Source organism: Bos javanicus, chromosome 11 (assembly GCF_032452875.1).
Source record: "Bos javanicus breed banteng chromosome 11, ARS-OSU_banteng_1.0, whole genome shotgun sequence".
Classification (NCBI taxonomy): Eukaryota; Metazoa; Chordata; class Mammalia; order Artiodactyla; family Bovidae; genus Bos; species Bos javanicus.
The window spans coordinates 54,844,102-54,868,813 of NC_083878.1; the positions used below are offsets into that span (position 1 = coordinate 54,844,102).

Below are 24,712 nucleotides of genomic sequence, written 5' to 3' on the forward strand. Positions count from 1 at the left end.
GGGCTGCCAGGGCTGGGAGCAGGAGGGCCAGTAGAGCAAGTGATTAGCAGACAGAACCCTTGGGAGCCTCCTGGCCACCTGCCTTTGTGTCTGCTCACTTCTGCCTTTCAAAACCAGATCACTTCCCTATTACACCCTTAACGCCCTGGTGGATTCGAATGCACTGTGCAAGCATATAGCATCTAATGTGAAAGAACCATCACTGTAGAGCAGAGGAGGAGCACAGAACTGAGATCACTAGGCTCAACCATTAGCCAGTTCTGTTAAGTCACGTCACATTAGGAGGACCGTTTCCTTATCAGCAAAAGGAGATGGATAAAATAGTGATACTAGGGGTATATTTCAAGTTTATCCCAGTGAGAATATACCCTATGAGAAACCACAGATTAAGGTCCAGAAGTTATCACATCATTTCTTACATTTTACAGTTTACCTTAGATTCTTCAGATAATGTTCATTATGTTACTTAGTTTTCAAAGAGAAAGACAAATATGCCTTATTATACTCATTCACAGGATACTAAACCCCCAGGGTATGAGGAAGTTCCTTGGAGGCAGAGCAAAAATTAATAATGCAACTTCTTAATTTCTTTTTGTTATATTGTCTCCACTCTGCTTTTTTTATTAATCTTTCTTATATTTATATTCTAGTGAATTTTTATATTCCAAATGCCAGAATAACTGTGTGGCATAGAATCGGTGCTCAATACATGTTTACTGAATTAAAGAATAGCCTTTTAATAGCTTTTAAAAAATTGTATATAGTGATTTGGAATACATAATAAGTTAAAGATGCTCTTAAAGTTGTTAGTCCTTTAATTTGGCTGGACAAATTTTCACATTACCTTCTAGCACATGCTTTCCAACACCATGGAGCTAAACAAAGGCTCCCATATTCTGGTCCATTGTTTGAGACCAGAATGCAGTGACCCTGTCCATGATGACATGAGAAATCAGGATGATGTGATGAATTTTCCAGAAAGATATATGCATATAATTTAAAATTCTGTCTTTTAAATGCTTTGCATTTCCTCTGTTGAAAATCCTTTCATTTTATGAAATGATGATTTGGATGATGCTTTTGTTTGCTCTTTATCATTCTTGCTTGGTATGTAATAGAGACCTAAAGTTACACTTTTGCATTGCAGTGAATAATTTCTAGAACTTGGCATATAACTCTATATAAGGACAACAACATGAAAACATTTAAATGCTCCTAGAATCAGGTCTTGGGTAATATTTGTTTGCATCTTTGTAAGATGAAAAATACGAAAATGCCAGCACTCTCAATGAGATAAAGGTGGTAAACCAAGTATTCAATGTCTATTGACCTAAAAATATTAATAAATAGGAAAGAGAACCATATATTATGTATCTTTTGATGGAATGACATAACACTACCTATGAAACAGTCTTACCAAAAGCAACAACAACAACAACAACAACAAAAACATAAAAATGATCAGTCTTAGGATAAATTCTCAATTTACAGAAATCCAAGGGACAAACATGTAAAATAAAACCACGTGGATGCACTCGTGAAAATCCTAATGGTAATAACTAGTGGAAAAATGTCAGACTTCTGTGGATCCTGAAGAGGACAAATAAACCATTACATAATCATAAATATGTAGGTGAATTTATATATATGTACATTGTAAAACAAAGAAATTTAAATATTGACTAAATATTGGATGATATTACAGAGTTAATGTTTTAAAATACCCTAGCAATACTTGTTATTTTATTTAAAGTGTCCATAGCTTAATGAAGTGATAGATTTGAGATTTGTTTCACAGTTTTTTAGAGTAAAGGAAAGGGGTGGAGGTATAGAAAAAATAAGACTGGCTATTAGCTCATAATGGTTGAAGTCGGGTGATAGTATATGATGGTTTATTACATATGCTCTACTGGTGGATATGCTTGAAATTTTCCACAATAAAAAGTTTTTTTTTAAAGTAGTAACTGCAATCTATTATAACACCAGTTCTGGTAAAATTCTTTTTGGCATTTATGCAAGGTTCAAGGGAGCCCAGTATGAGTCAAGGAGAAGCCTGAGTGTGGTTTGGAGGTAAGGCTTGCAGACAACAGAAGAGTCCCATCCTGGAGAAGGGAATATGGTAATGGACATATAAGCCACAGAGGTGGCTCTCCAGAGCACACAGTCTCCTGCATGTGTTGGTGGCAGGTCCCCAGGCAAAAACTGATCTTGGTAACAGACTGGGCTCCTCACATCTCCTATGTGAGGGAAATGCCAATCAGTAACATCCATTGTCATATGTATATATATGCTTCTCTTTGTGTATCTTTTGAAATTCACTCAGTCGTGTCCGACTCTTTGTGACCCTGTGGACTGTAGCCCACCAGACTCCTCCGTCCATGGGATTCTCCAGGCAAGAATACTGGAGTGGGTTGCCATTTCCTCCTCCAGGGGATCTTCCTGACCCAGGGATCAAACTCAGGTCTCCTGCAGTGCAGGCAGACGCTTTAACCTCTGAGCCAACGGGGAAGCCCTTAATAAATTCTATTATAGCTCAAATCTAATGTGAGAGCCTCACTGCCCAAAAGAATCTTAGTAAGGAGAATAGTGCTAGCAACACAGCAAAAATAAAGAGCTGGTAACTACCAATAATGCTTTAATTATTTATTCTTTTTAGCTTATTAATCTGTAAATCCTAAAGTCTGGCAGCCTCTACTCTGCAATATACACCTGCTGCTTTTTTGTTCAGTCGCTCATTCATACCTGATTCTTTGCAACCCCATGGACTACAGCACACCAAGCTCCCCTATCCTTCACTACCTCCCAGAGTTTGCTAAAATTCATGTCCATTGAGTCAGTGATGCCATCCAACCATTTCATCCTCTGTCACCCTCTTCTCCTTCAGCCCTCAGTCTTTCCCAGCATCAGGATCTTTTCCAGTGAGTTGGCTCTTTGTATCAGGTAGCCAAAGCATTGGAGCTTCAGCATCGATCTTCTAATGAATATTCAGGACTGATTTCCTTTAGGATTGACTGGTTGGATCTCCTTGCAGTCCAAGGGACTCTCAGGAGTTTTCTCCAGTACCACAATTCAAAAGCATCAGTTCCTCGGCACTCAGTCTTCTTTATGGCCCAACTCTCACATACATACATGACTACTGGAAAAACCATAGCTTTGATTATATGGACCTTAGTCAGCAACATGATATCTCTGCTTTTTAATACACTGTCTAGGTTTGTCACAGCTTTTCTTCCAAGGAACAAGCATCTTTCATGGCTGCAGTCACTGTCTGCAGTGACTCTGGAGACCAAGAAAAGAAAATCTGCCACTGCTTCCACTTTTCCCCTTTCTGTTTGCCATGAAGCGATGGAACTAGATGCCATGATCTTGGTTTTTTGAATGTTGAGTTTGAAACTGGTGTTTTTACCCTCTAAGTCCACTTAAAATCAGAATTCCATTTGCCATGTATTCTAAACACCCTCAAAATATTTCCAACATGATGCTAAGAATTTCACTATCTCCAAAGGCAGGCTTGTGTATTTTAAATTGGTTATAGACTTAATCAAAATCCTTATCTTTCTTATTTTCTTTTGGCTTACCTTTGTGCTTCTCACTGGACTAACTGACATAGCGGTGCTTCTGAATATGGTTTTATATATTGTAATTTTGAGAATTCTGGCATCCAGCACTAAGTTTCAGTCTAGAGGTAACTACCAATCAATAACACAGTTTTAAATGCCAGTGAATATTTTAACACGAGTACAAGACTACTGCACACAGTAAAAACTTAATGATTGATTTGATCCATTGAAGGAGGGCATGGCAACCCACTCCAGTATTCTTGCCTGGAGAATCCCATGGACAGAGGAGCCTGGCAGGCTACAGTCCATAGGGTCACAAAGAGTGTCCAACGTGCACTCACACACATACACATACCTATTCTTTAACTACAGTGCTTATGTTATCAGAAACTCTCTAGTGAAATAAAATGTCCTATTTTTCAAAGCACAATATTTTCTCCTTTAATAAAATTAGCATGATAGTCTTCCTAAGGAGATGGGAAAGGGAAGGGAATAATAGACTAGAATCAGTAGACATTTGAAAAAAATTAATGAGTAAAAAAATAAACTGTAAATCAAAACTGAGTGATATGGTTGTATTTACTAGAATTTCAAAACCTGCTCAAATCAACTAAACAGATAACATTTACAGTCTGGAGCTGGCCTCTGCTTTCTCTACTTCTGAATTGTTTACAACTTAGCTCGGCAACAAGAGTCAATTGCCTTCCTAGGAGCTCAGAAAACAAAGTCAATCATCAACTATTAAATGTTGGGCTATTTAGATTGATTTGTGATTTCTGGAAGTAACTAGGCCATGAGTAAAGGTGGCATAGCTCCTTGGTGAGCTAATGGTACTAAATTTCCCAAGACTCTCAGGAAGGAAGCCCGCCTCCCTGAGTTCTGAAAGCATAATGGATTTGGGTGAGTAAAAGCTGAAAAGACTGAGTCAAGTCTTCTATACTTGACTTAGTGGCTTAATAACTGGTTATCTTGGAGTATAGAAGGACATTTAGCAGCGTTCACTAAATCGTATGCCGCTGACTACAGGAGCTTTAAGGGTTCCGGGAAAAAAAAATGCCCAGTAGTTCTGGCTGGGAATCAATAAGATATCTTACCTCTCCACATCATGGAGAGGTAAGATATCCATCTTACGATACTTTTCTGATTGCCTGCTTAGCACAATTTCATGGGCTCAAGTTCAAAGACTCGGATACTTTTTGCTCTTCTGGAGCTACACAGTGTAAACAGGTGGGGCAAACAATGATATCATTAGCAGTTTTAGAAAGACAATAAACTAGCAGGGAGAGCTGATGCTGATTCTCCAAAGAAAGTAACTTGCTCCTTAAACAGAATCTGTATAATTAGCATCCGTTTCCCAGCCCTTTAATCATCACCTTGGCTGACCAAAAACAGAGTAGAGATACTCCAGGGACACCGATGGCAGAGTTAAAACTGACAAAATCAGAAATGTGTGGAGCCCTCATAAAAATATATTATGACTATTTTAAGTGTCTACTTCCCTGGCTCAGACGGTAAAAGCATCTGCCTACAATGAGGGAGACCCAGGTTCGATCCCTGGTTCGGGAAGATCCCCTGGAGAAGGAAGTGGCAACCCACTCCAGTACTCTTGCCTGGAAAATCCCATGGATGGAGAAGCCTGGTAGGCTACAGTCTGTGGGGTCACAAAGAGTCGGACATGACTGACTTCACTTCACTATTTAAAATGCAAGATGATTTTAATCAAACACTCATCAATAAACACTCCACAGCTCAAATTCCTGATGAACAGAACATCACAGCCATCAAATTTATCTGTTTGATTTTATTCCTTGTTGATCTATTTGATTTATTATTTTTTATTTCCAAATTTTTATTGGAGTATGTGTGTGCATACTCAGTTGTGTCCAATTCTTTGCAACCCCATGGACTATAGGCAGCCAGGCTCCTCTTGTCCATGGGACTTTCTAGGCAAGAATACTGGAGTGGGTTACTATTTCCTCTTCCAGGGCATCTTCCCAACCGAGGGACTGAACCCATGTCTCTTGTGTATTCTGCCTTAGCAGGCAGCTTCTTTACCATTAGCACCACCTATGAAGCCCTTATTGGAGTACAATGCTATGATACTTTCTGCTGTACAGCAAAGTGAATCAGCCATACATATAGATACATCCATTCTTTTTAAAATGCTTTTCCCATATAGACCATAGTCCATATAGGAGTACTGTGAAGAGCTCCCTGTGCTACACAGTCTGTCTTTGTTGCCTATCTATTTATATATACTGTGTATGTGTTAATCCCAAGTTTCTAATTTATCTCCCTGTCCCCAGCTTTGCTCTTGGTAACCATATGTTTGTTTTATATGTCTGTGAGTCTGCTTTTGCTTTGTAAATAAGTTCATTAGTATCATTTCTTAAAATTCCACATATTAGTAAAATTATATGATATTTGTCTTTCTCTGAGAAAATTGTGGGTTTGTGTGGACCCACACAAGAGAATGTAGTTCCGTCTCAAAAATACCATAGCTTTGTTTGAACACTTAACAAGAAAAGCCAAAATACCTGGAAGGCTGTGCCTTAATTAGACATTTAAAATCTCTGCTAATATAGTTTTTAGGCATTTAACTCCAAAGTGATATGAGGTGCATCAGAAAGACAAGAACATTTTCTTATTTTCTGGTCCTGGAAATCAAATTACATTTTTAAATATTTGTAATTCTGTTCAGTTCCAGACACCAGCACATATTCAGTGCATTCAACCCCCCCATGCTTTATCATTTCATTAATTTTTACAGCTTCAAGTATCATATGGGTGTTTTTAAGAAGAACCTACTTTTGAAATAAAGCAGAATAGCAATTCACAGGTTTATAAAGCACTTGTTTCTCGAGTTAATATTTCATTATCATCATAAATTTGAGTATAACATGAATCTATTTACTATTAAAGGGGAATTTATGGAATTTCCAATCCCCACAGTCACATGGTCATATAAAATCATAAAGAGAAGAGATGGTGATGCAAATTCCAGGCAAATGTTATTCTCTATGCAATCATCTCAATGAAGAGTGCTATGGTCTCAATCTGAAGATTTACTCCGTTACCTGTCCTAATACTATTAGGACACAAAATGCTGTTCATATATACCTATCCTGAATAGAATTTTAAGCTTTATACAAGACATACCTCCTATATTACAGTTGGAGAATATTTTAATTCAGTTAAGAGACAAAACAATATACTTATGAACTTCCTGGACACAGTAGATTTACTGGCCACCTTCACAGCTTGATTGGAAGAGAGCCCAAAAGGACTGGCTGCCCCAAAAAATGTTTGCAGAAGTGTCTCTCTTTCATGCTGAGATATTATAAAATCCTTTTAAAATATAGCTGCCTCAGACCAAGATGAGTTTATCAACCAGATTATCAGTAACTGAGTTTCTGAAGGACTGAGGAGGCTTAGGCAACAGGGAAAATTTGATCAGAGAAGGATGGCTCAGGAGAGGTTGGCAGCTGAGGGCGGCATGAAGACACAGGAGGGGAGAAAATGGGAAACACTTTTTTTTGCTTTTGTTTTAAAGGACCTCATCATCTCTTTAACAAGTGGTGCTGGGAAAACTGGTCAATCACTTGTAAAAGAATGAAACTAGAACACTTTCTAACACCATACACAAAAATAAACTCAAAATGGATTAAAGATCTAAACATAAGACCAGAAACTATACATGTTTCAATACCATTCTTCCAAATCATCCCACCCTCTCCCTCTCCCACAGAGTCCAAAAGACTATTCTATACATCTGTGTCTCTTTTGCTGTCTCGCATACAGGGTTATTGTTACCATCCTTCTAAATTCCATATATATGCGTTAGTATACTGTATTGGTGTTTTTCCTTCTGGCTTACTTCACTCTGTATAATAGGCTCCAGTTTCATCCACCTCATTAGAACGGATTCAAATGTATTCTTTTTAATGGCTGAGTAATACTCCATTGTGTATATGTACCACTGCTTTCTTATCCATTCATCTGCTGATGGACATCTAGGTTGCTTCCATGTCCTGGCTATTATAAACAGTGCTGCGATGAACATGGGGTACACATGTCTCTTTCAATTCTGGTTTCCTCAGTGTGTATGCCCAGCAGTGAGATTGCTGGGTCATAAGGCAGTTCTATTTCCAGTTTTTTAAAGAATCTCCACACTGTTCTCCACAGTGGCTGTACTAGTTTGCATTCCCACCAACAGTGTAAGAGGGTTCCCTTTTCTCCACACCCTCTCCAGCATGTATTGCTTGTAGACTTTGGATCGCAGCCATTCTGACTGGCATGAAATGGTACCTCATTGAGGTTTTCATTTGTATTTCTCTGATAATGAGTGATGTTGAGCATCTTTTCATGTGTTTGTTAGCCATCTGTATGTCTTCTTTGGAGAAATGTCTATTTAGTTCTTTGGCCCATTTTTTGATTGGGTCATTTATTTTTCTGGAATTGAGCTGCAGGAGTTGCTTGTATATTTTTGAGATTAGTTGTTTGTCAGTTGCTTCATTTGCTATTATTTTCTCCCATTCTGAAGGCTGTCTTTTCACCTTGCTTATAGTTTCCTTTGTTGTGCAGAAGCTTTTAAGTTTAATTAGGTCCCATTTGTTTATTTTTGCTTTTATTTCTGATATTCTGGGAGGTGGGTCATAGAGGATCCTGCTGTGATTTATGTCGGAGTGTGGAGATTCCTTTAAAAAGTGGAAATAGAACTGCCTTATGATACAGCAATCTCACTGCTGGGCATACACACCGAGGAAACCAGAATTGAAAGGGACACGTGTACCCCAATGTTCATCGCAACACTGTTTATAATAGGCAGGACATGGAAGCAACCTAGATGTCCATCAGCAGATGAATAGATAAGAAAGCTGTGGTACTTATACACAATGGAGTATTACTCAGCCATTAAAAAGAATACATTTGAATCCGTTCTAATGAGGTGGATGAAACTGGAGCCTATTATACAGAGTGAAGTAAGCCAGAAGGAAAAACACCAATACAGTATACTAACGCATATATATGGAATTTAGAAGGATGGTAACAATAACCCTGTATGCGAGACAGCAAAAGAGACACAGATGTATAGAATAGTCTTTTGGACTCTGTGGGAGAGGGAGAGGGTGGGATGATTTGGAAGAATGGTATTGAAACATGTATAATATCATATATGAAACGAATTGCCAGTCCAAATTCGATGCATGATACTGGTTGCTTGGGGCTGGTGCACTGGGATGACCCAGAGGGATGGTACGGGGAGGGAGGAAGGAGGGGGGTTCAGGATGGGGAACACATGTATACCTGTGGTGGATTCATGTTGATGTATGGCAAAACCAATACAATATTGTAAAGTAATTAACCTCCAATTAATATAAATAAATTTATATTTAAAAAATTAAAAAAGGACCTCATTAAAGCATCTGATGCTCTTGATTATTCTATACATTTTTAGTGTTTAACACTGTATGATGGTCAAGAACCTCGATCCTGGAGGCAAGCAGCCTGAGGTTTACATCTTGACAACAAGCAAGGTGCTTTGTCTATATTAGCCTCAGTCTTTTCAACTATAAAACAAACCAGTACTCACAGATAATAGACAACAAACTAGAGGTTACCAGTGGGGGGAGGGAAAGGGGAGATAGAAGTGGTGGGGTAAAAAGTACAAATTATTAAGTTTAAAATAATCTACAAGGATATACTGTATAACACTGGAAATAAAACCAATATTTTACAATAATTATAAATAGACTGTAACCTTTGAAAATTGTAAATCACTATATTGTATACCTGTAACATATAATTGGAGAGCAATAATATTTCAATTAAAATGCTTCTATTTTGTAAATAAAGTCATTTGTATCATTTTTTAAGATTCCTTATATAAGGAAAATCATATGATATTTGTCTTTCTCTGTCTGACTTACTTCACTTAGTATGAGAAACAGACGCACCGAGTTAGAGAATGAATTTACAATTACCAGAGGGAAAAGCAGGGGGAGAGACAGATTGGGAGTTTTGGATTAACATGTACACACTACTGTTTTTTTTTTTTTTGCAAAGATTTTTTTTCTTTTATTTGACACCAAACACAAGCAACAAAACAAAATCAAATGGGGCTACATCAAACTTCTGCACAGCACAAAGACATCAGTAGTCTGATTTGTCACTCTACTGTATTTAAAACAGACAACCAACAAGGACCTACTGTAAAAAAAAAAAATGTTAATAAAAACAAATGTACTGGTGATAAGGTTGAAATGAAAAATGATTAGAGTTCTTAACCCAGCATCCTGCAAAGATTTGACAAATGTTATTGTCATACTGTGCGTTAAATTGAAAGTCCAATTTAAAATAAATTAAATACTTTAAAAATACCAATCACTAATGTATTCAGCCATTCAAATATTGAGTACCCTAGATGTGCGGGATACTGAAGATACAGAGGTGATCAAATTAAATACTATTTATATTCCCTAGAGAAGCTCATGTTTAAATTAGACAAGTATATACACTTTATAGTTCACATAGTGAAGACTACAACAAAGGAAATAAAATGGAAGCAATGACAGAGGTCAACATTATGAATGATCATTGACTGCACCCTTCAGTTAAAATTTTTATAAAGTTGCAATCTTAGTATGTACCTTTGTATCACTGTTCAATCTCTTACATTGCAAATACTTTTCAAAGTCTATATACTTGTAGTTAATTTTTTTTTATAATTTAATAACATCCCCAAATGTTTCTGCTTTATTACTTGGCAAGTCATTTCCCTGTTGCCATCCGTTTAAAGGACTCTCCAATATTTGCTATTAACAAAAACAGAGTAACATATATCTTCAGGCATCCAATTTTTGCTCCTGTCAGAAGTGGACTTTCTGGGTCAGGGAAATATGATACTCGTTTACATATGGCCATGTGCTTGCTGAAAGGTCCCCACAAGGCAAGATTTACTAATTCTCCAGTGTCACCAGCCTTACATCCTACACTCCTCAATACTGTTTCTCCTTGCCTTTTCGACCACCACTTAACCACCAACCTTCTTTCTACAAACCACAAGTGTAAATCAGGATTGCTTAAAAAGTCTCTTCATGGTTTCCCAGCTACACTGTAAATTCTTGCAGGATGGAAGCCTCTATTATACCTAGCAAATAGATGGGATCGCAGGTGTGTGTGTGTGTGTGTGTGTGTGTGTGTTAGTCGCTCAATCACTCAGTCATGTCTGATTCATTGCAACCCCATGGGCTGTAGCCCACCAGGCTCCTCTGTCCATGGAATTCTCCAGTCAAGAATACTGGAGTGAGTAGCCATTCCCTTCTCCAGAGGATCTTCCCAACCCAAGGATCGAACACACACCTCCTTCAGTGCAGGCGGATTCTTTACCATCAGAGCCACCACGGAAGCCCTGAGATCAATAAAGGTCAGATCAGATCAGTCACTCAGTCGTGTCTGACTCTTCGCGACCCCATGAATCGCAGCACGCCAGGCCTCCCTGTCCATCACCAACTCCCGGAGTTCACCCAGACTCACGTCGATCGAGTCAGTGATGCTAGCCAGCCATCTCATCCTCTGTCGTCCCCTTCTCCTCTTGCCCCCAATCCCTTCCAGCATCAGTCTTTTCCAATGAGTCAACTCTTCGCATGAGGTGGCCAAAGTACTGGAGTTTCAGCTTTAGCATCATTCCTTCCAAAGAAATCCCAGAGCTGATCTCCTTCAGAATGGACTGGTCGGATCTCCTTGCAGTCCAAGGGACTCTCAAGAGTCTTCTCCAACACCACAGTTCAAAAGCATCAATTCTTCAGCGCTCAGCCTTCTTCACAGTCCAACTCTCACATCCATACATGACCACAGGAAAAACCATAGCCTTGACTAGACGAACCTTTGTTGGCAAAGTGGTGTCTCTGCTTTTGAATATGCTATCTAGGTTGGTCATAACTTTTCTTCCAAGGAGTAAGCGTCTTTTAATTTCATGGCTGCAGTCACCATCTGTAGTGATTTTGGAGCCCAGAAAAATAAAGTTTGACACTGTTTAGACTGTTTCCCCATCTATTTCCCATGAAGTGATGGGACTGGATGCCATGATCTTCGTTTTCTGAATGTTGAGCTTTAAGCCAACTTTTTCACTCTCCACTTTCACTTTCATCAAGAGGCTTTTTAGTTCCTCTTCACTTTCTGCCATAAGGGTGGTGTCATCTGCATAAAGGTACTCAATCCTAATTTTTTGAATTTACTAAATCCTGCTTCCTTGGACTGCAAGGAAATGAAACTAGTCAATCCTAAAGGAAATCAACCCTGAATGTTCATTGGAAGTACTGATTCTAAAGCTGAATCTCCAATACTTTGGCCAACTAATGTGAAGAGCCGACTCACTGAAAAAGACCCTGATGAAGGCAAAAGGAGAAGCGGGTGGCAGAGGATGAGATGGTTAGATAGTAGCACCGACTCAATGGACATGAACTTGAGCAAACTCAGGCAGATAGTGTAGGACAGGGAAGGCTGGCATGCTGCAGTCCATGAGGTTGCAAAGAGTCAGAAATGACTGAGCAACTGAACAGCAACAACAAATCCCACCAATTCCCTTTATGTGGTATAAAGTAGAACCCCATTCAACTTGTCATAATCTAGTCATACCAAGGAGGGCCCCAAGTTCTATGATCTGGAATTTGGCCCACTTCTCTGGGCCATCCTTTCTGTACTTCATCATCAAACTGGCATTCAGATGCTAAGACTAAATGAAACTTATACCACATCCTGCCACACGGTGCTGAGAAGCAATTTCTTCCTGGTCCCACTGGTCTTTGTACCCTGGCTGGTACTTTGACGTCTCTGAGAACACAAATTTGCATTCCTAGGGCTCCTCAGGGATGCAGAACAGCCTGTGCTCCAAGTACACACATACCACTAGCAAATGCTGTTTGCATGCCTCTGCCCAAATTAAAGTGATCAGTCTGCCCTGGTGACTCTAATGAAGGTAATCACCAGCTCACATTCTCATGAACAAATTGATGTGCCCACTTTGTAGCTGAATCACTCAGCATAAATCTATGCCCTTCATATATAAAAGCCACAGTAGCTTAAAACAATGCAATAAAGCATCACCTAATGTCTTCTTGATGCCTGTTCATCAATAATGTGGTTGTGTGAAAAGGATAGAAGAGACTTAGAGTGTGTTATCTAAAGTCTTGCAATAAATGCAATACTCTTTTAATTATTGTAGGCCTTCTGGGATTTTGTTTTCTCAGTCCATTTACTAAGGAATTAAATTATCACTCTCTACTACTATTTGGTCTCTCAGAGTCCCATGTAAGTAAATAAAATCTTAACCTATTTCCAGTGAATAAAACATCATGACCTTCATAGATGTGAAATGAATCCCTCCTTGCCTGTGAGTGGGGCCAGAGCTCCAGGTTCTGACTATAGCAGTGGAGAAGAGATGTGCTAAATTACCCAGAACTTGACTTTTAGGAGGAGCCAGGTAGTGTCTGAAGCAGATTCAGATAATAAATGAGTACAGCTACTCTCTATAGCTTCAGTTCAGTTCAGTTCAGTTGCTCAGTCGTGTCCGACTCTTTGCATCCCCATGAACCGCAGCACGCCAGGCCTCCCTGTCCATCACCAATTCCTGGAGTCCACCCAAACCCATGTACATCGAGTCGATGATGCCATCCAACCATCTCATCCTCTGTCGTCCCCTTCTCCTGCCCTCAGTCTTTCCCAGCATCAGGGTCTTTGCCAGTGAGTCAGCTCTTCGCATCAAGTGGCCAAAGTATTGGAGTTTCAGCTTCAACATCATTCCTTCCAATGAACACCCAGGACTGATCTCCTTTAGGATGGACTTGTTGGATCTCCTTGCAGTCCAAGGGACTCTCAAGAGTCTTCTCCAACACCACAGTTCAAAAGCATCAATTCTTCGGCATTCAACTTTCTTGACAGCCCAACTCTCACATCCATACATGACCACTGGAAAAACCATAGCCTTCCCATTTTCCAGGGCTTTTCCCACCCATACTTTGCCTAAAGTGTTAGTATCTCAATCGTGTCCAACTCTTTGCTACCCATGGCCTGTAGCTCACTAGGTTTCTCTGTCCATGGAATTCTCCAGGAAAGAAAATTGGAGTAGGTAGCCTTTCCCTTCTCCAGAAGATCTTCCCAACCCAGGGATTGGAACTGGGCCTCCCACACTGCAGGCAGATTCACTACCATTTGAGCCAGCAGGGAAACCAGGTGGTAATCCAAGTCCCTCAGTCATCATAGAGGAAAAGACAGATAGCGCTCAATGTTTGCTGTCCCTCATGTTCATTCAACAATGTAGACAAAGCCATCCATGTGTAGAAGCATGCTCAGACGCCCTCCCCCTTCCACGTGTTTATGCTCATCCTTGTTCTACTTTCTTTACCTGCCTTCATACTCTGGTTCCTGATACCTGATTCAAGTTCTCCTTTGCATAACACCTATGAGTATTTTTTTTTTCTGAGCTATTCAACATCATCAGTGAGTGGATATACTCTCCCTCATTTTCATTACAGCTGCAGCTATGATAGCTTTTTCTTAGCTCTGTCCTGACACACAGCTAAATTCTCCTGATTGCATGCATAGGCAAAGTTTTTACAAGTCTCTCCCAACGTGGAGAGTCCCTTGAGGAAGGCGCAGCAATGTCTTCTTTCTATGGGCCACAAGCTGTACAGATGTCTACAAACATACCAGTGCCTCGCTCTGCTTTGAAATCAAACACACTTCTATGATGTCCAGAGAACAGGACAGAGTTGTGCCAGAGAGGGCAGCAGAGTTAGTTCGTGTGACCTGGGAACCATCTCTGAAAGGACCCTGCCACATGGAGTGCCTTTCCTTCTAAGGTGACCTTCAAGAAATCACCTCTACTTTGTTGGTCAATAGATTCAGCCATCACAGTCCAGTGCTGTAACCAGGCTTGAACTCCAGTTGCCGACCATTTTCATCTGTGCACCATCAGGAGACGACGGCCATGGGTATGTGGAAGGAGCAACTGTCCTTGCAAAAGTGCATGTGGGTTCCCAGCCAAGGTTACGCTCATAACCAAGACTCAAAGGAATAGGCTGAGCACACAATGCCCTTCACGTGTGCCTCGGCTTAGTGATTTTCTACCAGAGGACTGTTTTTTGCTATCATCCTCTGTGAGTCACCTTTTGCCCTGAGCTGAATCAGTCATCTGGGTGAATGGTCAGTCAGCCTGACCTTTCAATCTGCTACATAATAAAGCTAAAGATGGCCTTCTGAGGAATCGTCCCAGAGAAAAGCAAACCAGGAGGCAATTCTATGCATCTTCTTGTTTCTGTTTAGTTTTATGCTTTTGGGGCTAGCTGATTATTTAATGATTGCCTTTTGCCTGAAATATGCTCCACATTATTTTTTTCCCATGGGATCCAGGTTTAGCAAACATAGTCACTGTGGGAACACCAATAATATTGTGAATGTACATACAGAGAAAGGGAGAGAGAGAAAGAGAGCTATGAAGATATTTCATTTATGAAAATGCTCTTGGTTAAGTAAGCGATAGTTATAATTACTATTTTAACATTCCCTGAAGCCTAGGAAAATTCTTAATTTTTGAAGGATTTAATACATACATTTCACATAGAATATCTGATACATACTGATATATAGTGGAGAAGAAAATGGCAATTCACTCCAATATTCTTGACTGGAGAATCCCCTGGACAGAGGAAACTGGTAGGCTAATCCATGGGGTTGCAAAAGAGTTGCACACGATTGAAGTGACTTAGCACTGATACCTAGGTGTACATTTTTTCCTTGGCAATATTTAATGATGAAATATGAGTAACAATCTATGTGTGTGCATGCTCAATCACTCGGACATGACTGACTCTTTGTGACCCCACGGTGTAGCCCACCAGGCTCCTCTGTCCATGAGATTTTCCAAGGGGAGGCCTTACAAATAGCTGTGAAAAGAAGAGAAGCGAACAGCAAATGAGAAAAGGAAAGATATAAACATCTGAATGCAGAGTTCCAAAGAATAGCAAGAAGAGATAAGAAAGCCTTCTTCAGCGATCAATGCAAAGAAATAGAGGAAAACAACAGAATGAGAAAGACTAGGGATTTCTTCAAGAAAATCAGAGATACCAAAGGAACATTTCATGCAAAGATGAGCTCGATAAAGGACAGAAATGGTATGGACCTAACAGAAGCAGAAGATATTAAGAGGAGATGGCAAGAATACACAGAAGAACTGTACAAAAAGATCTTCACAACCCAGATAATCACGATGGTGTGATCACTCACCTAGAGCCAGACATCCTGGAACGTGAAATGAAGTGGGCCTTAGAAAGCATCACTACGAACAAAGCTAGTGGAGGTGATGGAATTCCAGTTGAGCTATTTCAAAGATGATGCTGTGAAAGTGCTACACTCAATATACCAGCAAATTTGGAAAACCCAGCAATGGCCACAGTACTGGAAAATGTCAGTTTTCATTCCAATCCCAAAGAAAGGCAATGCCAAAGAATGCTCAAACTACCGCACAATTGCACTCATCTCACACGCTAGTAAAGTAATGCTCAAAATTCTCCAAGCCAGGCTTCAGCAATACGTGAACAGTGAACTTCTTGATGTTCAAGCTGGTTTTAGAAAAGACAGAGGAACCAGAGATCAAATTGCCAACATTCGTTGGATCATAGAAAAAGCAAGAGAGTTCCAGAAAAACATCTATTTCTGCTTTATTGACTATGCCAAAGCCTTTGACTGTGTGGATCACAATAAACTGTAGAAAATTCTGAAAGAGATGGGAATACCAGAACACCTGATCTGCCTCTTGAAAATCTGTATGCAGATTAGGAAACAACAGTTAGAACTTGACATGGAACAACAGACTGGTTCCAAATAGGAAAAGGAGTTCGTCAAGGCTGTATATATTCACCCTGTTTATTTAACTTATATGCAGAGTACATCATGAGAAACGCTGGACTGGAAGAAACACAAGCTGGAATCAAGATTGCCGGGAGAAATATCAATAACCTCAGATATGCAGATGACACCACCCTTATGGCAGAAAGTGAAGAGGAACTCAAAAGCCTCTTGATGAAAGTGAAAGTGGAGAGTGAAAAAGTTGGCTTAAAGGTCAACATTCAGAAAACGAAGATCATGGCATCCGGTCCCATCACTTCATGGGAAATAGATGGGGAAACAGTCGAAACAGTGTCAGACTTTATTTTTCTGGGCTCCAAAATCACTGCAGATGGTGACTGCAGCCATGAAATTAAAAGACACTTACTCCTTGGAAGGAAAGTTATGACCAACCTAGATAGCATATTGAAAAGCAAAGACATTACTTTGCCAACAAAGGTCCGTCTAGTCAAGGCTATGGTTTTTCCTGTGGTCATGTACGGATGTGAGAGTTGGACTGTGAAGAAGGCTGAGCGCTGAAGAATTGATGCTTTTGAACTGTGGTGTTGGAGAAGACTCTTGAGAGTCCCTTGGACTGCAAGGAGATCCAACCAGTCCATTCTGAAGGAGATCAGCTCTGGGATTTCTTTGGAAGGAATGATGCTAAAGCTGAAACTCCAGTACTTTGGCCACTTCATGCAAAGAGTTGACTCATTGGAAAAGACTCTGATGCTGGGAGGGATGGGGGCAGGATGAGAAGTGGACGACAGAGGATGAGATGGCTGGATGGCATCACTGACTCGATGGACATGAGTCTGGGTGAACTCCGGGAGTTGGTGATGGACAGGGAGGCCTGGCGTGCTGTGATTCATGGGGTCGCAAAGAGTCGGACACGACTGAGTGACTGATCTGATCTGATCTGATGCTGGAGTGGGTTTACAATCTCTGCCCATGGGCCAAATGTAGTCAGTGGCTTGTTTCCATATGGTCTTCAAGTTAAGAATATCGCACACACAAATGTGAGACACTATCTGTTCACAAAGCCTAAAATATGTACTGCTGCTGCTGCTGCTGCTGCTGTTGCTAAGTCGCTTCAGTCATGTCTGTCTCTGTGCAACCCCATAGATGGCAGCCCACCAGGCTTCCCCATCCATGGGATTTTTCAGGCAAGAGTACTGGAGTGGGTTGCCATTGCCTTCTCCGAAATATGTACTCCTCTTAATAAAAGTTTGCTAATCCCTTGAATATCATATATATTCTGGTGTTTCTCAGTTTGTGGACTAGGATGTGAATGGTGCTAAGTATCCCAGTTCTGAAAGCCTTTGCCTGTCTTCAGCGAGGCCCTTTGTGCTCCTATGATTTCCCAAGCTCTTCTCCAGTGACGGTCTTCAAAGGCAAGGACCTTTTTATTCCTCATCCTTTCATGTACTTATAGTTACCTAAACTCTGTTACATCACTCATCATTTCACCAGATATAACTTTTCCAAAAATCCAATCTATCCCATGGGACTAAAGAGCTGCTAAATTTGAGAATGTTCCAAAGAATATGTCCAAGACTTTTAAGGGAATTCACAAAGAATCAGTGCAAAGAGCATGTTGGAAGCAGAATTTCTAGAATATGGGCAAAACTCCCAAAGGGTAGACTTGGAAGAAAAACAGCACTCATTTGGATGAATATGCTTCATATTAGCAGCATAATAATGTGGTTGTAACTTCTATGTGCCAGGACACATTAGATCCATAATAAAGCCTAAAGGGTGGAGTCTAGCTCACTGTTTCAGACTGAGAGATGATGGAATGGAGTTTTGCTTCTCAAACCGCTCTCTACAGGCTAGTACACTTGTTTTAGCTTTTTAAAAGAAATATCCCTATATCACCACTTTTTCAAATCTGCAGAATTAAAGAGCCTGAGATTTTTTTTAACACTTTAATTAAAGAAGCCAAATTACTTATTATTCATGATTATTCTGGGTACAAGTGAGACCCTGTGATTTGACACCAAAAGCACATTTTCCTGGCCACTCAGGAAGCTGAAATCAAGTGGGTCGTACTGTTCACAGATTCTTTCCTCTGAAATGCAGACATGTGCACACATAATAACCATATTCTCGTATCTTCCACCACTAAAGTTATAAGGCTGACAAGAGGAGAATAAAATATATATAGTTCTTTAACCCAGGATTCTTAGAGAAGTTTATATTTACATATCCAGGGAGCCCTGGATATATGAATAATGCTTAAGATACGTCCTTTTCTTTATTGGGTTATAATTGCTTTATAATGTCATGTTAGTCTCTGCTGTACAATGCAATGAATACATATGTATACATAGATCCCCTCCCTCTTGGACCTTCCTCCCACCTTGCCATCCCACCCCTCTAGGTAATCACAGGGCACCAATCTGAGCTTCCTGTGCTTTACAGTAGGTTCCCACTAGCTATTTTACACATGGTAATGTAAATACATCAATCCTAATCTCCCAATTCACTCACTCCTACTTCCTCCCCCATGTCTACATGCCCATTCTCTATGTCTGCATCTCTATTCCTGTCCTGGAATCAGGTTCATCTGTATCATTTTTCTAGATTCCACATACGTGAATCGATAGTAGTATTTGTTCTTCTCTTTCTGACTTACTCTGTATGACAGTTCCAACATTCCTAATTTCATTCAATTCTCACAATGCTTAGAATAGCACACGAAGAGTTAAAATGTGTTAATTGTGTATTTTCTTACAAAGATTTATATGCATTTTCTCATTATATCTTCACAAAACTTTATGAGGTAGGTAATATTATTGGTCCATTTCATAGATGAGGAAACTAAGGCCCAGAGAGGCTCAGGAGCTTCCTTATTGGTCATGTAACAGTAAGCAGGAAAATTAAGTTTGACCTCCCACAATCACACTCTAACTCCAGAGCATAGTCAACAAAATCCTACATGATGCTTATATGTTGCTCACCAAAAACCCTAAAAATGGGTAACAATTTGTTTCCAATTTACATATGATGAAACTAAGAAGCTGAGAAGGACTTCCCTGGCAGTCCAGTGGTTAAGACTCAGGGCTGATTCCTGGTGATAACTCAGTTGGTAAAGAATCCGCCTGCAATGCAGGAGACCCTGGTTTGATCCCTGGGTTGGGAAGATCCCCTGGAGAAGGGAAATGCTACCACTCCAGTATTCTGGCCTGGAGAATTCCATGGACTGTATAATCCATGGGGTCGCAAAAAGTCAGACATGACTGAGCAACTTTAACTTTCAGGGAGCTAAGACACCATATGCCTCACAACCAAAAATCCAAAACATAAAACAGAAACAATATTGTAACAAATTCAATGAAGTCTTTAAAAATGGTCCACATTTTTAAAAAAATCTTTTAAAAAAGGGGTTAAGAAGCAGAATAAGTAGCTTGCCTAGGTAATACAGCCAATAATGCCAGAGCTGGAGTCTATTTCCAGGCCCTATCTCTCTCTCTCTCACACACACACACACAATTACATATAAAATACATATCACAATTGCACCCTCCGCAATCCTGACAATGGAAAAGGCCATCATTCTCTTTATAGATAACTGAGAGCCAATGAGGCAGGCTTCCAACACTAAGTTAAAGTTACCTTAAGAGGAATGTAGGAAAAGCTGGCGTAATGAGGGTGATGAGTATGTCTCCAGAATAATACCTCTGTACAGGAAATGCATTTTGCAAGCAATAGGCTACAATAGGAAAGAAAATATAATTTGATACTAAGGGTAGAGAGCACATTGGAGAAAGAAGATTGGAAAGTCAGGCTTGGTTGATTTCAGAGTTTTGCCTAAGGCCAGACCCGCTCTGGAAGTTTACTCAGATATAAGGGCAGGAGCCAGAGTCCCTGAACTTGACCATGGTATTATTTCCCTTTTACTTTGCAGACATGAGAAAGGAGGTCACCAACACAGGATGGAGGGGTTGGCCTGAATATAGCCCATTCAGACTGGAAAAACATTGACCAAACTCGTCCTCCAACAAAGCCTTCAGGGACAGGCTCCTGCTCCCAGGAAAGGGCTCTCCTGTGGGCACCCTGAGCCCATCTGACCAGGCCAGGCAGGAGAGGGCTCCTGAGTGGGGTTCTGAAGTACAATTCAGCAAGCTGCAAAGCAAGTCTCTGGCAAGCTTACTTCTCTAGGTGAAGAGAGTCTCTGAAAGCTAAGTCAGGTCCAACTCTTTCTGACACTATGGTCCATAGCCCACCAGGCTCCTCAGTCCATGGGATTTCTCAAGTAAGAATACTAGAGTGGGTTGTCACTTCCTACTTCAGGGGATCTTCCTGACTCAGGGATTGAACCCACATCTCCTGTTTGGCAGGCGGATTCTTTACCATTGAGGCATCAGAGAAGCCCTAGGTAAAGAGAAAGAAGATAGCAAGAGTCACTCTAAGAAATACAGTTGTGCAATCAGGCTGGAGCCAGAAGAAGCCAGAGTTAATGACAGTCAATTGCCTGACATTGGCTTCATTCATTTGCTCAACACATTCAATCAATCACATGGCAGGTTTTGCCAAGTCAAGCAAAAGGAAAGAGAGAGTCATCATTGCTGCATTTAAATAAATCTAATTGGATGAGCCAGGAAATAACAGAACAGATAGAGTGAAATATAAATGGTAAGGGGCTTCCCAAGTGGCACTAGTGGTAAAGAACCTGCCTGACAATGCATGAAATGTGAGACGTGGGTTGGATCCCTGGGTCAGGAAAATCCACTGGAGGAGGGCATGGCAACCCATTCCAGTATTCTTGCCTGGAGAATCCCAATGGACAGAGGACCCTGGTGGGCTACAGTCCATAGGGTTGCACAGAGTCGGACAAGACTGAAACGACTAAACATGCATGCACACACAAATTGTAAAAGCCAGATGGAGTCGAAGCACAAAGTTGGAGAGGGAGACTAATTTTGTCTGGGAGGGCTTGTAGAGATGGGGGTTATTCAGGAAATGCTTCAATGATACAAGTCCACAGGGAGCTCTACTCAATAGTTTGTGATAACCTATATGGGCAAAGAATCTGCAAAAGAATGAACATATGTATATGCATAGCTGAATCACTTTGCTTTATACTTGAAACTAACACAATATTGTAAATCAAATGCATTCTTATAAAATTTAAAAAAATCTTAATATATTTCAGATTTATCAAAAATAGGGGAAAAAATAATACAAGTCCAAAGACTTTCATAAAGCAGACGGTAAGGTGGGGGGAGATGGAAAGAGCAAGGGCAGAGGGAAGGCATTCCAGAAAGAAGGAACAATGTGAGCCTGGTCCAAGGAGCCTGGGGTATTTGGAGATTTGCAAGCAGTTCATGAAGACTGTGTAAGGAGATGGTCTGCAGGTAATACAGCTGGCAGTGGAAGTCAGAGCCAGAGATGGAGTAATCTGACCTTCCTCTCAAGGCAGTGGAGAGAGCTTTAGGAGGTGAGTGATGATTAGAGAGATGTTTTAAGAAGAGCATTTGGGCCCCTATTTGGAAGATGAACTGGAGGAGAATGAGACAGAGCAGGGGTCTGCCTATAGAACTGCATCCTTATGGAAAGGATAAGGTGCATCTAGTTATACAAGATACAAGAGCACAAGGTACATGGAGGTCATTGCACAGGATACAGCTTCATGACCCCTGTTTTATAGATGAGGACATGAGACCCAGAGAGGTTAAGTTCATCTCCCATAATCACCCAGCTGGTCAGATTGAGAGCCAGGACTAATCTGTGGTCTATTTCCCTACAGGTCCACCTTCACCTGAAGGCCTGCAATCCCCACCAACAGTTACCCTTTGGCTAAGACAATACAGACGGGAATTGGCAACTCCTAAGGGCCAAAGTCAATATGCCCTATTTTATGCTTTTTGCTCACCTTTCTCCTTCTCTCTCTCTATCTCACCAAAGGCCAAGTTCAATGATCCAGGAAACCTTTTCTGATGAACCCCATATAGGCTAATATGATCTTCCCTCTCCTCTGAGATCTTGCAATGATAGTTTTTAAAATTAGTCTCAAATTTGATTTTTTAATTTAATTTTATTTTTAATTGGAGGATAATTTTATAATATTGTGATTAGCATGAATCAGCCATAGGGATACATATATTCCTCCCTCTTACTGTATGACACAGGGAATCCAAAGCCAGTGCTCTGTGACAACCTAAAGGGGTGGGATCGGGAGGGAGGTGGGAGGAAGGTTCAAGGTTGATTATACTAAAACTGCTCTCCTCTGAGAAGAGCTTGCCTTCCCAATTGTATTATCTGATTCCGAAAGGCAGGCAGCAACCCCTTCCTCCCCTGTATTGACCTCAGCAGGAAATACGGCACTGACAACTCAACAGGGGCCAAGCCTTCTGCCTGCAAGCTTCTCGCTACAGGAGTTGTGCCACTCACACCCTCACAACAGGAAGAACTCACCTTGGAGGCCAGACCCTTCCCACACACAGAATTGCAATATAAAGAGCCCTGCTGTGGCATGAACACTGTCATTGAAGTTTACTTTCAGCAGTAGGAGCCGACATCCCCTATCTTCCTCTCTCGATCTCGACCTGATAACTTGCTCTTCACACAGCCCTGCCATTATCACCAAATCACTAACATTTTCCTCCTTTAGCTTCTCTTTTCCACTCTCCAGTCACTCACACTGAGTTTTTCCTCTCAGTTGACAGCTCCAATGTATACATGTTTTTTGACTCTCTTCAAAGTTGCTTCTCTCTGCTCAGTAGAAACCACCTAATATTTACTCAGCCTTTGTCACATTTACACCTTAGCTTTCATTTCTGCTCTCCCATTCAGCCTGCTTGAGATGTTTGGGATTACTCAAACCGTGTTTTTTTTTTTTTTTTTTTCCATTAGAAAGTTCTTCCTGTTCCTTGTTAGGTATGGTACCGTGATGATTCTCAACATTCCCCCTTTAAATGATCTCATTCGCTGTTGTGATCTTCACAGTTTTCATCTTTGAGTTGAAAATACCCAAATAATCCATTGTCCCAATCTCTTTCTTACATTCTTCCTGTAACTTTCTTGGTTGAATTGCTTCAAAAATATGGCCTCAAATCACCTGGAAATTATAGTTGCACCAAAAAATTGGTTCCCCTCTCACTTTTTTCCTGTTCAATTTCACTATCAGCTAATGGCACGTGCATGTGTGCTAAGTCGCGCCAGTCGTGTTCAACTCTTTGTGACCCCAGGGACTATAGCCTATCAGGTTCCTCTATCCATGGGATTCTCCAGGCGAGAATAATGGAGTGGGTTGCCATGCCCTCCTCCAGGGGATCTTTCCAACCCAGGGACTGAACCCGAGTCTCTTATATGTCCTGCACTGGTGGGCAGGTTCTTTACCACTAGCTTTACCTGGGAAGTCCATCAGTTAGTGATACAGGCATCTCTAATTTAGGATCAAAAACTAAGACTCTTTTTTAAAATTTTATTTTATTTTTTTACTTTTACTTTTAAACTTATTTTTAGTTGAATAATTGCTTTACAGTATTGTGTTGGTTTCTGCCATACATCAACATGAATCAGCCATAGGTATGCATATGTCTCCACCCTTTTGAAACTCCCTCCCACCTCCCATCCCATCCCACCCCTCTAGGTTGTCAAAAAGCACTGGTTTGAGCTCCCTGAGTCATACAGCTATTTGTACTGGCTATCTATTTTATATATAGTAATGTAGATATTTTTCCATTCTTAGTACATATACAAATTCTGTTCCCTTTAATTTCAATCTGTCTCCAACCTAATTCCTTCTGAATTCCTTTACCACTTCCCTACTTCAAATCTTTATTACCTTGCACATGTCACAGGGCATATATACTTAAAGCAACTTGACTTTTTGGTTTTGCTCTCTTCATTTATTCTTTGGGGCTAGTTCTTCCTTCCCCCTGCTTTTTCTGGTCATTCTAAAGTAAGACAATCTCAACTCAGTTATTCACTATAGAATTTTCTTATTACTCATGTAATACATTACCATAAAACTAGTGGATTTAAACAACCCAACTACTGTCTGACACTTCAGAAGGTAGGTTGGAAGTTTGAGATGGATCTCACTGGGCTAAAATCAAGGAGTCAGCAAGGCTGACTTGAGCCCCCAGGAAGAATCCATTTCCTTGTCTTCTCTAACCTCTAGAGGCTGCACACATTTTTGACTCAAGGTTCCTTTCCATCTTCACACCCAGAAATGTTCAGTCAAGTATTTATCATATTGCATCATTCTGACACCAACTCTCCTTTCTCACTCTTTCATTTATAAGAAATTTGTGATTACA

The 24,712-nt window shown here is 40.5% G+C and overlaps 1 protein-coding gene across 5 annotated transcripts in view; it reads right to left on the minus strand.

The window, feature by feature from the left end:
• Positions 1-24,712, minus strand: part of CTNNA2 (catenin alpha 2) — a 1,363,902-nt gene that overhangs the window by 117,054 nt on the left and 1,222,136 nt on the right. The window lies entirely within an intron of this gene.